The sequence below is a fragment of the Leptonychotes weddellii genome, chromosome 3, assembly GCF_054177405.1.
Source record: "Leptonychotes weddellii isolate Sample4059 chromosome 3, ASM5417740v2, whole genome shotgun sequence".
Lineage (NCBI taxonomy): Eukaryota > Metazoa > Chordata > Mammalia > Carnivora > Phocidae > Leptonychotes > Leptonychotes weddellii.
The window spans coordinates 171,375,367-171,389,814 of NC_138371.1; the positions used below are offsets into that span (position 1 = coordinate 171,375,367).

The following is a 14,448-nucleotide window of genomic DNA, read 5'->3' on the forward strand; positions in this document are numbered from 1 at the left end:
GTTTGCCTGTTATATAGGACATATTATTGTATACATCCTAAACTAGTTTTCTTTTTTTATTTTTTGGGGGGGTTTTTTGCTCAACATTATCGAATTTCTATTGTGTTGATGTGGGTAGCTGAATTATGTTCCAAGTATAGTATGGCATGACATGAATATATCCAGACTATTTATCTTTTGTACAGTTGAAAGATATTTACGTTGTTTCCAGTTTTTCCCTCTTTTATTGCTAAGACAAAACATGCTGCTATGAATATTATTGTATGTAACTTACTACAAGAGATTCTCTAGGAATTTAAATGGTGGGTAATAAGCTTGTCCATTCTCAGGCTAATTAGATATTGCCAATTTTTCTTGAAGGTAGTTCTACAAAGTCCATTGCCCAAAGCATTCTAGAAGCGTTTCCCCTACTCTGTACTCTTGGCAACCTTAGAATCATCAGACTTCTTCATTTTCCAGCTGTTGGATATGAAATGCTGGTTCATTATGGCTCTAATTTGCATTTCCCATATTGCTACTAAGGTTAATCGTCTTTTCAAACGTTTATTGACCATTTGAGTTTGTTCTTTTGTAAAATTCCTCGTTTACATTTTTTTGGTTGTCTCTTCTTATTGAATGATGGGAGTCTTCTTATCCTGTAATATCCATGATATCATATGTATTGTACATACCTTCAGCCACTTTATGTCTTGTATGTTTACCTTCTTTATGGCATCTTTTTATGAACAAATGTCCTTAATTTTAATATAGTCCGATTTATCAATCCTGATTTTATTAGAAATGGTTTTTGTCTCTTGTTTTTTAAAAAAAAAATCCTTGCTTACCTCGAGGTTGTAAATATCTTTCATATTTCTCTTCGTATTCCCCAATTTTGCCTTTTACAGCTAAGCTTTAATTTAGCAGTCGAATGCAGGAGAGGCAGGTGGTCCGGCTGAAATACGAAGATTGGAATTTTAGAAGTCCAATCACATGCCTACATTGTCAGAGTCTAAAATTAATCAACGGCTTCATCCTACAGCTAGACAACAAGAGGACTCAGAAGATTCCATCTCTTTCCAAGCGTGCCCCTACGGTCCCCCATGTTGCCAGCTTGCCCATTCACTTATGTACTACCATTTTGCTCTTCATTTCTTCTTTCCTCTCCATCTGGATCACTTTTTCTGCCTTTAGGCAGAAAAGTCCTCAGAAATGTTTTCACTGCCTTCCTTGTTCTTAAACACTTGGACTGGTCTACAATTTCAGGGGGAGGGTTATTTCTTGAAAGCACCACTCTTCTGTCCTCTGGGCTCCATTGTTGCTGTTGAGGAATCATCTGAAACTCCAACTGCCACTTTATTAAAGATACTCCGTCTTTTTTCTTCTGGTTCCTCTTCGTTTAAACATGTTTTTCTCTTTGTCGTTGATGTTCTTCAGTTTTTCTATAATGTGTCCAGGTATGGATTTCTTCTTATTTATGGGGTTTGTATGTATTGGGTACTTGTGTGTGTGTGTGTGTATAAAATATATAGAGAGATTTTGTAATAAATTGGACTATATTAAAATTAAATACATTTGTTCACAAAAAGATGCCATAAAGAAGGTAAACATACAAGACATAAAGTGGCTGAAGGTATATACATACATATGATATCACGGATACTACAGGATAAGAAGACTCCCATCATTCAGTAAGACAAGACAACCAAAAAAAATGTAAAAAAGGAATTTTACAGAAGATAAAAGAGAATTTTTACCAAAGAGAATTTTACAAAAGAGAAAAGATATATATATATATGTATACATATATATATATATAGGGAGAGAGAGAGAGAGGGAGGGAGATGTCTTTATGAAAAGTCCTCAGTAAATATGTCTCCAAATATTCTTGTTCCTCACTCTTTCTCTCCCCATTACTTCTGGAGCTCCAAACATATATTACTCATCTCAGTGTACCTTCTACTTCTTGTTACTTCTCTTTCATATTTTATAAGAAATGGGAGCAGGCGTTAATGGAGCAAAGTGGGCAGGTGTAAGAGTGTTTCAGAGGGAAGAGTATGTGGTTACTTGAGCAAAGCCGAGAGGAAGCTTGCATGGCCAATGCTCATGGAGTGAAGGGACAGGTGTGAGACATGGTGGGACAGGTTGTGGAGGGTTTGTGCCCAAGAGCAGTGGGGATCATTGCAGGGTTTAGAGTGATGACAGCAGGATCAGATCTGTGTATGGAGAAACTCACTCAGCTTTTGGAAGAGAATGGACTGGATGAAGGCCAGCCAGGATGTCAGGAGACTAACTACGAGGCTGTTGTAGTGTCCAGACCAGAAACACCAGCTTGTCCTCAGGTGCTGGTAGTGGAGATGATGAGAACAAAGTAGAATGAGAGATATTTAGGAGACAAAAGCCAACACGAGTCTGTGTCTTGGAAAGTTCTGGCTAGAGAATGAGAATGTAGCAGAAGTAAAGGTCATGCTATGACACAGAAAGAATATGGGAAGTCGTTACTTTCAGACCATATCCCCAGGGGATCTCAAATCAACTGACAATCTATTTGCATTAAAGAAGTGATTTGTGAACCGAATTTTTCTTGTCGGTGCCTGTTGGCCCTCTGTCCTCTCCTTGGACCTCCATCACCTTTGCTCTCTTCCTCAGGCTCCCGGCACCCTCACTTTCTGTGCACGATCATGCTTTCTGGTCCAGAGACAAGCTCACAGCAGCCCAGAGGGGATGTCCACGCGCCCGGTCACCATCCCCGCCCCATTGTAGGCCATCTTCCCCTGTCCGTCCAAGCGCGCTGTCCACACCAGGGTCACGCCCGCCTCCTGTGCACTGGCTTCTATTCCCTTTGCCCCCTCAACTCTCACTTTTCTCTCGGTATCATCATCTTCCCACTCTCTTAGATTCTCCCCATCAGTAGAGTAGTATGATGTAATTGTTTTCATTTAAAGAAGACCCTCTGAGCCCATGTGCCCACCCAGCCACGCACGAACCCTCTTCTCTGCTTTCGCTTGCAATTGTACTTCTGGAAAGAGTCGCCCGTACCCACTGCCTGCAGTTTCTCACTCCCCGTTCTCTCTTGAACACATTCCCACCCCACCACTGGACCTGGTCATTAAGGTCATAAGTGGTAGTCCTGTTGCTAAATCCACATGGCCAGTGACTGACTGAATGGCCCAGAGGTATAAATCACTGCCCTGGCCTCAAGGTAGGACAAACTCTGTGCGCAGGCTCCACTCCCAAGCCTCCCTGTGGCGCCAGCCTGGAGCCCGTCTTCAGGAAACCACATTCCTGCTTTGCTTTCGTCCTGCTCTGTCCTGCCGCCTCTGTTCCCCTTTCCTGACCAAGATCACCAAGTAAACCTCTTGAACCAAGATCCTCTCTCAGGCTCGGCTTCTAGCAGTCCAATGTAAGACAGTTCCTCTGTCCCATACTGGGTGTCCAGGGAAACTTTCCACATCTGGGTCAAATATTAAATGTTCCTACTATTGTAATTAACCTTGACCAAGACGTCGGTCTATCGCGTGTCTGAAATTTTTAGTTACTTAAGAAGTTCTGCCTGAGTCCTTCTGTCCCCCTGACCTAGTTTCACACAGATGAGGGTATCTTGCTATTAAAATTTTAACTAGCCTCCAGCACAGTTCCCAGTAATTAACACAGATCTGGCCCAGAGAAGGTATTCAATAAATATTTTGAATGAAGGACTTCTTTAACTCAACCCTCTGATGGGTCGTACCCATTTGCTTCATATTTTCTTTGTCTTAGTTGGTACCTTCTGCTTCCTAGGATGTATAAGCTTGACGAGATGCTGACTTCTGCCTCCACATAAGTGGGACACATGAACTAAAAAGACAAAGCTTCTCTTCTGAAAGATAAGCTCCTTGGGAATGCAAAAAGCATTTAGTGCAGATGTTTTCTTACAAGGATCTCTTGTGGTTGGGAGCAGCCTTAATGGCCCTTTATTCCAGCCACTTCTTGTTCTAATCTTGCCATCACGTGATAAGGCAGCAGAGGCGTAGGCCCGACGCAGGCACGCAGTGAGGTAATAAATATTACCCTAAGCCACTAAATTTTGAGGTAATGAGTTCCTTGGCAGAGATACTAACGGTCCACGATGAACTGGCGAGATGCATCTGTTTCTAGGGAAGCATTTGGATTTAAGAGATGGAAGATCAGAAGTCACTCTGAACAGAAAGTTCAGGAACAGGAAAGAGCAGAGATCCAAGTTGACACTGATTAAAAACCAATGTTAGATTAGAAACTAGCTTTAGGAAAACCAGAGCTACTCCAATGTTGACCAAAAAAGAAAGAAAAAAAAATCAGCCCCTTGACAGCCAAGCGATCTTCATGCCCTGTACTCTACGTTAAAAAACTAACGATGAGATCCTGGGATTTCACTTCCCTGGACAAGCACTGTGATTTATTTTTAGAACCTAAATGTTTTCCTGAATAGATACTGTAATCCTTTGAAAATGCATATTTCCAATACTCTTTTAAATGCCCTTTTTTCCCCCTCCAATTGTGTGCAAACTTTTCACGACAGCTGCACCTTTTCCTCTCTGCTGAGCATCAGGATGCCCCATCTTCCTTGTTGATTGTATGAGGCCCTTCCTTCTCTGATGACCACGGGGAAAATCTTGCAGGGGCCTCAGAGTCTGTGGTCTGTTTCCCACAAGGGCATAAAATACGAGGATGAGGGAAATACCCTTAATTGGAGTGGATACTTGATAACATGTCAAGACACGTTACAGCCGGAGACTCTTGAAGTGAAAAAATGAGGAAGTATGGTAATCTTGTAAATGAGCTCAGCTTTATTTTTTGTAAGTGTAGGGGCAAAACAATTTCTTCGTTATGCTATGGGTCAGGGGTGACGACAGTATCACAGAAAACAAATCTCTTTGCAACCCATCTTGTTGTAGAGCATATATTCGGGCTTAATTCTAGATGAGCTGTATGGAAATTGTGCAGGACGCAGGCCTATGTTCTCTTTGCAAGCTGCCCTATATCAGGCAGGATATCTGGCGTCCCTGGCTCCTGCCCACTAAATTCCCCTTTAATAATTGTAGCAATCAGAAATACTCCCACAAATTTTTGAAACTGCCTTCCGAGTGGCGGTACCGTCGTTGGAAATCACTGCTCTGTTGTTTAAAATTCATCATCAAGTCCTGAGGACTATACTGTCAAAACAAATCCTGCCATTCCTAGTATATGACTAGTCCTTGAGCAAGACTCCGCCCTCAGCTCAGGAAAGGAGCATAAGACTTAGCCTGAGTCAATCAGTGTATTGTATCTTTTGGTGACAACGGTTGGTTTAGGGTACATGAGTCCATTGGAGCCAATGACACATAATGGAACTTCAGCCTACCAACCTGGGAAAGAGCCTCTGGTCCTCCTCTGGCAACTTGAATGGCAGAGGTTGTAGGGTGTGGAGCTGCTATGGTCATTTTGCATCTTTTAGAGCCTGGAGTAGAAATCCACCTAGTGGAATGCATAGTTGGCTCTGGGTGACCTGTAGATGGTTCTTTCCGTGCTATAACTCCTGCTAGCTTTGAGAAGGAGGAAACTATATTTCTACTTTATGGTTGGGTTGGGGGTTGCCTAACAGCATGGCCCAGGAAGAACTTGTATATGCAATCTGTGGTCCTGGTACCTTCACAGAATATTTTTCTCGTACTGCCTCGATCACCAAGACTCCATCCTAGACCTTTATGGGAGGGAGGGAAAGGCAGGGTCAACACAGAGGTACACAAAATCACTTTTCCGGTCCTAATTATTTTGTTTATTGTCTGTCTCCCCCGACCAGAATCTAATTTTCATAAAGGACAAGAATTTTCACCTGTTTTGTTCACCGCTGTATTCCCAGTGCCTAGGACAGTGCCGCAGAGAGATGAGGAAAAGGTAAGTCTTGGTTTCCTGGGTTTCTTTTTTTTTTTTTTTAAGATTTTAAAAATTTATTTTAGAAAGAGAGAGAGTGTGTGTGCACAAGCAAGGGGGAGGGGCAGGGAAAGGGACAAGCAGTTTCCGAGCTAAGCGTGAAGCCTGACAACCCTGAGATCATGACCTGAGCCGAAATCAAGAGTCGGTTAACTGACTGAGCCACCCAGGTGCCCCAGTTTCCTGGTTTTCTGTATTTGCCACCCAGATGGTATTGATAGTCACTCATATTCCCTCCGTTTCTGTTTTTTAACTTTTAATTACAACATATTTCAAATATATATAAAGTGGAGGAAATATAAATGAAACTCCTTGTGGCCGTCACCCAATTTCACAATTACAGAAGCCAATCCAGTTTCCTGTTTACCTGCCTCCACTTGCCCTCTCTGCCCCTCTAACTAGATTCCATTAAATAAAATCCCAGAGACTTGCACACACTCCTTTTAGTAACTTCTCTTGATTCTGGGTTACTACTTCCTTGTTTATTATACCTTTTCTTTCTAACCACTCCTCCTTAGTCTCTGATCTCATGGGGAGCTCTGGAGTTGGATGGTTTTTTAGAGTTGTCTCACCTTGAGGTCAGAGAGGGGTGGGTCTTTATTATTCCTCTGCACTCCTGGACCAGTCATGGAGTCGGGGCTCCCCCCACTCCAGGGAGGGCATGCACTTGGGCGGCGCTCTCTTCAGCTCATGGAGGGTGGCTCTGCATGGCTCACAGCACCCATCACAGTCCACACCTCATGCTATTGAATCCATTAGCTTCCTCAACACTTTGCTTCTTCTCTTTTCTTAGAAGTTACAAGAGGAAGGTTGGTGGGATGTGTCTTAGTCCAGTCAGGCTGCTGTAGCAGAATCCCACTGACCAGGGGCCTTATAACAACAGAAATGGACTTCTCACAGTCCTGGAGGCTGGAAGTCCAGGATCAAGCCTCCAGCAGATCCAGTGTCCGATGAGAGCATCCTGGAGCATAAATGGCTGTCTTCTTATGGTGTCCATATATGGTGGGGGGGCCTAGGGAGCTCTGTGGGGTCTCTCTTCTAAGGCACTAATCCTATTCGTGAGGGCACCACCCTCGTGGCCTAATAATCACCTCCCAAGGGCCTCACCTCCCAATACCACCACACTGAAGGTTAGGTTTCAACATGGGAATTTTGGGGGACAAAGACCTTCAGTCCACGGCAGGATCAAATACAGACTCTGCAGCTGATCTTAAGACTACAACGGATAGTCATCGTCTCCTCCTCAATTACCAATTCCAGACGGCCTTCCCCCTCAGTTGGCCCCTCTGCTGGGACAGGTAGCTTACCTGGTGACGTGACCTCCATTTCCGAGAGGGTTATGTCCTTGCTCACAATGCCCTTCTTCAGCTGTGACTCCTGCATCTGTTTGCTTACCTGTAGCACTGGTCATGAGGACGCAAAGAGCCACCCAGTGGATTACCTGGGTATCAAATTTATTCTTCTTTGTCCCCACTGTGTCAAAGCAGGGCACTGCCTGTTCATGATCAGGGTCAAGGCTCAACCCCTCTGCCAGGATGATCTCTCCTTTTCTTGCCTGATGGCCTTATGGCATGAGATTAAAGTGCCCAGGCACTTCTATTCTTGAGCATTCCACTTTTCCAGTACACGATTTCCTAAATAAATGACCGGAGATCTCTTTGGCAAAGGACTGTGGGACCATTACTGTATTCGCTTGCCATCGGGACTCCTGAGGACCCGACCTCCCTTTCATTAGTGGGTTCTGGGTCAGAAAACTGGCTCAAGGATTGAGATTGATTTTATCACTTCTTCCACCATCTGTGTCAACCATTCTGGCGTTTCAGCCTTGCTTAGTATGGACCATGATTTTGTCCAATGTTCCAAGAGTCCTCCCCGTAGCATTGATGCAACCATCTCCCAGAGCCCTTGCCAGGGTGGCTGGCCAGCTATGGCAGGAGACAGCTCCCATCCAACCTTATCTCCCGCCCCCTTTGATCCAGCACCCTCAGGACCCAGCCCCGTATACCGTCTCCAGCTTGGCCAGTCCCCGCGGGCTGGACCCCACAGGCCCTTGGGGCTTAGTCCCTCTTTCCCCCCGGCCGCCCAGCACTTCCCACCATGTGTTGCCTGCCCCCGAGTCTAGTTATTGGTCTGGTGGGAGTGGGAGTGGGGGTCGATTCTTCAGGGGCCTGTGTGGTCTTGCAGTGTGGAGACCTCTCTGCCTCGTGCTCGAACGAGGGACGAGTGCAGCCTCAACAGGGAGGATGGGGCCCACGTGGCTCTGCATGGCGTTTCCAGGCTTCAGCCATCAGCACTAACTCTGAGGTCCCCATCCAAATCCTAGGGCCCCTCTCCCTCCAGCCTGTGGCAAGGATGAGCGGATCTGCCAGGGCTGGGGGTTCCGATTCTTTGGAGCACTGCTGTCCTCATACTTAGGCCCTGCTCCTTATCCTCGGCCTTTTCTGCCCTCCGGCTGCGTAGGAGCTCTTCAGGTGCTTGCTATTCATGAGGCTTTCTAACTTCCACGCCTTGCTTCCAGTGGTGATTCATAGCCCTGGGCCTCACTCGGTCTTTCTGTAACGTGTCAGTGACTCAGCAAAAACCACCGGTTCCGTCGTTCTCATGAGTGGCAGCTTTTCAGAGTCTCCCAAAAGCCTGGATATTGTACGTCCCAGCCTACCAGCACATTCCCTCCACCTTGTAACCCATCCCAGCTGATCACCAGTGAAGGTCTGAACAACTGTGCTTCTCCAGAGAGTCAGGGATTGTCAGGATTTCGCTTACCACCAGGGATGAGTCTTCATTTCCAGTTGGCAGGTGAGTGATCCCGCTCTATAATTCAGTTTGAGAGGCTATTCTCTGGATCCCTCCTGGCACCAGCTGTCTTAGGTCAGGTTCTCTGGGAAACAGAGGTAGATTTGAAGATCTGTGTGAGACAAGTTTATGGAGGAGTAACCTTGGTATCTATATCTATAAAGGAAGGACGGAAGTAACCCTGGGCAGAAGGAGAATCTGAATGTTGCTGTTGAGGTCATAAGAAGGGCCTCAACCAATCCCACTGGGAGACTGATCAGGGGTGGCCTTTCTGAGTGTCCTACCATAAGGGAGGGGCCAGCCCCTTATCATCCACCCTCTTGGTCGACCAGTCATTGGATGCCACTGCTGTGAACTTGGGCAAGGTGGCTCTCTTGCCTGAGGGCAGTTCCCAGAGAGGGGCTCGGCGGGGAGCCCACAGCCACCAACACTCCCAGCAGCTGGGGGACGATATATAGGACCTGGACACACTGTAGCAACCACCGTCTCTTTCTGAGCTCCTCTTTTTTTTTTTTTTTTTTTAATTTATTTGAGATAGAGCGAGAGAGGGAGAGAGAGAGAGCACAAGCAGGGGGAAGCGGCAGAGGGAGAGGGAGAAGCAGGCTCCCCACTGAGCAGGGAGCCCGATGCAGGGCTCCATCCCGGGACCCTGGGATCATGACCCGAGCCGAAGGCAGATGCTTACCCGACTGAGTCGCCCAGGTGCCCCTCTGGGCTCCTCTAGATCCCAAACACCACATCCATACTTGTGCTTCAACTGCCTGCCCTGCCCCCCCATGCCACAGACTCTGGCTTCTGTCCTCCATCTCCCAGCTCCGATAGCACAACCCATCTGGGAGTGGAAATGAGATACATTACTGCGAGTGTCCCACTTTTGGTCTCAGTATCCAGTTTTTCTCTCTCCTCCAAAACTACAATCCATCATCCATGCTGCTGCTGGAGGACACTTGGGAATTGTGGTCAACAAAACAGATGAAGTCTCTCCCGCCATGGGACTTACCTTTTAATGGGAGAGACAGGAGGTAACAACGAAGAAATGAGCGAGCGAATAGATAAATAAATATTAGGTAGTGATAATTGCTATGCCAAGGATTAGAATGATATGATGGAGTGCTGACGGGGCCGGTTTCTAGTAATATCCACTGCCCGACTGAACACCCCCATGGGCTTCCCATTGTCTTCTGGGTGCAGTTCAGACTCCAGTTTGGCACAAAAGACTCCCGTGGAGGTAAGTTCTGGGCCCGTGGTGAGGATTGGACTGGGGTCCTTATGGCCCCTTGGATTCGGGCGTTTGGGTGATAGGCTCTTCCCGGAGGGTGAGGCCATCTGCTCTGAGTACCTCCTTCCCCATCTCCTCTTCCTTCCCTTATCCCCCCAGGATCCCCAGTGCTGGAACAATATTGCTTATGAGCTGAATTGACAAAAGCCAGCTGCCTCAGCAGGTTTATTCTTATCAGTGACTGAACCCAGACAATTAACAATCCATTTCAATGGTGACTTTTGCCATTCTTTTTGGGAAGTGCTGAATGGGACATGGCTTTTGGGAGGAGAGATTCTTTTTTAGACCCGGAGATGCAATGCTCATTTCTACTGAGCCTGTCGCTGGAGCTTGGTCGGCAGCCCCCATGCTTCTCACTGTCCCCTCCTAGCCCAGCACCCAGTCTCTAATCTAGGTCACTCAGGTTATGGAAGGAGCTTGTGTTGAGTACAAAGACTGAACAAAACCGAAACGCAACCAAGCATGTTCTCAGTAGTGGGTTCCGTGTCATGGCTGATAATTCTTCCATGATCCCTGTTCTTATCAGGAACCGTGACTTCATTTCCCTGCACTCATGGCTGGTGAGCACTGATGAAGGAGGGAGCAGAAATCCCCTTTCCCTCGGAAACAGAAGCTCCTGGCAGTCTTGCTTCGGCTCATTTATCAGGGCTCCTAATCATTCATCTGAAGAAATTGGTGAATGAATAAATAAATATCCCTGATGTACAGCCAGAGCTCTTCTTCTTCCCCCAGCCTCCTCTTCTCCCCTTGTTGGAGCAGTGGTGTTCACCACCTTCCCTGCACTTGCCCTTCTCCCTCCCGCAGATCTGGGTCACTGTTTAGCTTCACCTCCCCCTAGCGGCAACCTGGATAAATCACCCGCCGGAGCCTGGCTTCCAGGAGCCAGGCTCACCTGTTCTGATGCAGACTGCAAAGAGAGTACAGCTGATGAAGACAAGCATTTATCACTCCGAGGAGGTCCCACTCTCATCTCAACCACCACAGACAGTCCTGTCGTAATACCGAGATGATTATCCTCTATTAATTGATTTAAATAGACACACGAAAAAGTACAACTATATAAATCAGACTTTGTAATTTACACAATCAAGCCTGAGGCACTTTTCTCTTATTAGACAAAGTATAATTGATGAAAAGCAAAAAGCTTTTATCTGAACGTTTATATTTGCAATGCACTGTAAAGGAAGTAGATTTCATAAGGTTGGTATTGGTCATATGGATTGCCCTTTGAGTGGAGTCAAAAGGGCTTTACTGAAAAAAACTGTATAACCCCAGGTTAAGTCTGTATATCCGAGGCTGAGAAAAGTCATAAGAAGGATGGGGTAAGCCATATGATCTAAAAAAGGCTAGGAAGACCCTTGCTGTGCCTGAAAATTTTACCCTGCGTCACTCAGCCCAAAATGATAGAATTACTTTGGACTCAAGTCAAATGTTCATACTGGTAGACAGATGTCATTAGAATCCATTAATTATCAGCTTTCTGTCCTTCCCCTGGTTAAACCTCTGAAAGCCTAACACCGAGCCAGCCACCAAAAAGTGGGGGAAAGACAGAACTGTAAGGAGCTGGGTTGACCGTCAACCTATGGGGAAGCTAAAAGACCGAATGAGCAGTGGGGACAGAGGATGGGGCACATTCTCAGAGGTGGAAAAAAAAAGTGTGGATAGCTTTACCTCCAGTTCTCCTTGGGTACAGCTTCTTAAAATTGATGTTTCATGAGTCCTTGGGAAAATTTCTCTCCCAAAAATGCCAGCGGTATAGTTCAGGAGCTGAAAGAAAGACCTTTATTTCTTATTTTAGCTCCCTGTTAACTCCTTAACCCTCCCAATAGCCTGGAGCTAGGCGCTGTTACACTATTCACCGCACAGGTAAGCAGCGACATGGAGAAGTTAAGGGACTTGCTTATTAGAGTCACTTAGCCGGTGAGCGAGAGGGCCAGTTCCAGCCCTGGAGGCTGGCCATCTGCAGTAACTTTTCTGACAGTGGGACATCGAGCCAGGGGACTCAAGCATGTTACAGTGGGTCCACCAAGATCTTTAGGTAACTGTCGGTGCTGCTGGGTCTGAAAGAAGACAGTTTTGTACTGAAGCTTCATTAAGCACACAGAACTAAATCTTATCCTTCGGGATTCTCACCTGAGTCGGAATCTGGCTGGCCTTAATTTCTGTGGGTTTGTGTGGTTCCTGCCCCACCCCCATGAACACCAATTTCATGAATTGCTTTATGTCAAAGACAATAAGATTTCTTTAGAAAAGTCTTTTCGTGGTGGCTTATGTGTTTCCAAAATGATCAGTTTAAAAATTTCACAGTAGCAGAAGACAAGAGAACTCAGTTTGTGGCCTTGACTATATTTCAGTACACAGCACATTATTCTGGTGGGGCCGAAGAATGATGGAGAAAGAAACCAATTCTGATGCCAAAACCCAAACTTACTTTGCATATGCAGGCAATCCATTGAATTAAAAGAACAATTAAAGAGAGCTCAAACTCACTCTTGTTATGGTGATTTCTTATGCTTTTTTTTTTTTTTCCAACTGTGATTTTATCTATTATGTGAGCATAAACTCATGTGGTTAGATTGTTACCAAGGGTGGGAAATCTCATTCCAGATCAACCAGTGAAAGCTGGGTAGTTTTAACCACTGACATCTGCAAAGCTAAGTAAGACCCACGTTGCCTCTATTATGCAGTGTTTCCTACCGTATTTCTGAAAATGTGCTCAATTGTCACATAGTAAAAGTAAACATTGGGTTAGTTCCAGGGATGTTGGTTCTCTTGAAAAAAGTAACTCCAGCTTCTATGTTCTTTACAAACAACTTAAGTAAACATATGCAGTAAGATTCCAATCCTTTCACCTCTGATGACTGGTCCATCTAAGATTTCATGCACTGGGAATGGATGAGGAGATGAATGGTATCTTTGGAAAGATTGTGAGTCTAGACTAGGGGGCAGGTCAGTTTTACGTCTTTGCATAGAAAAAAACCTTTGCTTATGGAGCCAGATGGTAGACAGAATTGCTGTACTTAATTCTGGAAGCTGTTCGTGAAGGAGCGTGCCCTGGATACACTGACAGAGATGAATGCTTTGGAAAGAGCATTCACCGAAAACAGAAACTTGATTTGCAAGTGAGGAGGGTTTGGCTGTTCCCTCAGTGACTCATTTTCAAGGATGGCTTTAAGAAAGGTGTGAATTGAAAATTAGATCTGAAATCACGGGATAAGTAACATCTTCCTGTATACTTACATGTTTGGGCATATGATTAATTTTTGGTCATTTAGCAGGACTGTTAGAACAAATCACAGAAATAAACTCCTCATACTTTGTGTGCTATGATGCATTTGCTTAGCACCCAAGGATTAGATTTTTGCCAGAGTTTGAAACAAGGAATAACTAAGATTTGCTTTGCAAAGAAGAAATTAAGGGAGCTGGTATATCACCTCTGTAAATAATCCAGAATAATATTGTGCTTAATATTGTGTAGGATTAGTATTTTGCATTATGTGTTCACATACAGAAATTCATGTATGTAGCATTTCTCTTTCCAGAAGTAATTAGGGGATTCAGGTAAAACAAATTTGTGTGTGTGTGTGTGTGTGTGAACACTTTGTTATATGAAAGAGTTCTTTGTGTTGAACCACACACTGGGAGATGGTAAATTAGTGGTTCCTTCCAGGGTGTGTTATGTTTGATTACACTTAGATTTCATAATATTTTACCCTTTTCATTTTGTGCTCGTATTTTCAGTGGTTTATGAAATAACAGTCTCTAGATCTCATTCCAAATGGAAAGTTGGCATGAAAACTCTCAATCCAATTACTCCTGTACACATTTTGAAACAAATCATTTTCGCTTTTTTGAAAAATTTACAGGAGGTGATAAAAATAGGAAATTTCATGTTTCGGATGTTTTATTGCATTCTTGTAGCATAATAACAGCTTCATTAAAAATAATTTTGCAATACAATGGCAACTTTGTGAGATGTCTAAAACACATTGGCTGGCTCTCTTTTTAAAGCTTTGTTTGCAAGAAAGTTGTCTTATTTTACATTTTATGTTTCATTTTATTTTGCTAAGATTTTGTGTGAGATATGGAATGACTACCCCCCAACGCATGACTGTAAGGATTAAGGCATCTGGGATGGGGTACTACACTTGAGGGGGAGGACTTACTTCCCAGCTGGGGTCCCCCACACACAAAGATGCTAAGATCGGTCTCAGGGCCCATTGCAATATCCTGACCTCAGAGCCCTTCAGCTTGTGGGATGGGCTGGAGGTGGCCATTCCCTAGAGCACTTGCATTCTACACAGCTTTTTGCTCAGTCTTTACGGAGACCGTGAAGGGGAAAGCAAAACCATCCCTCTCTCCTCCGAATCTGGGAAATGATTGTTTCACAGACTGAACAAATTTTAGGAGGGTGGAAAGAAATCTAAAAGCTCACTTAACGCAGATGTACTTTTGCGACTCGATTCTCCTCT

At 44.9% G+C, this 14,448-nt stretch overlaps 1 long non-coding RNA gene across 1 annotated transcript in view; it reads left to right on the forward strand.

The window, feature by feature from the left end:
- The window catches only part of LOC115938634 (uncharacterized), a 33,843-nt gene extending 21,378 nt beyond the window's left edge, over positions 1 to 12,465 (forward strand). Inside the window, exons 4-6 of the long non-coding RNA XR_014143905.1 lie at positions 5,774 to 5,868; positions 8,472 to 8,700; positions 10,503 to 12,465. This is a non-coding gene — a long non-coding RNA (uncharacterized LOC115938634). The remainder of the gene's footprint in view (positions 1 to 5,773; positions 5,869 to 8,471; positions 8,701 to 10,502) is intronic.
- The last annotated feature ends 1,983 nt before the right edge of the window (positions 12,466 to 14,448 follow it).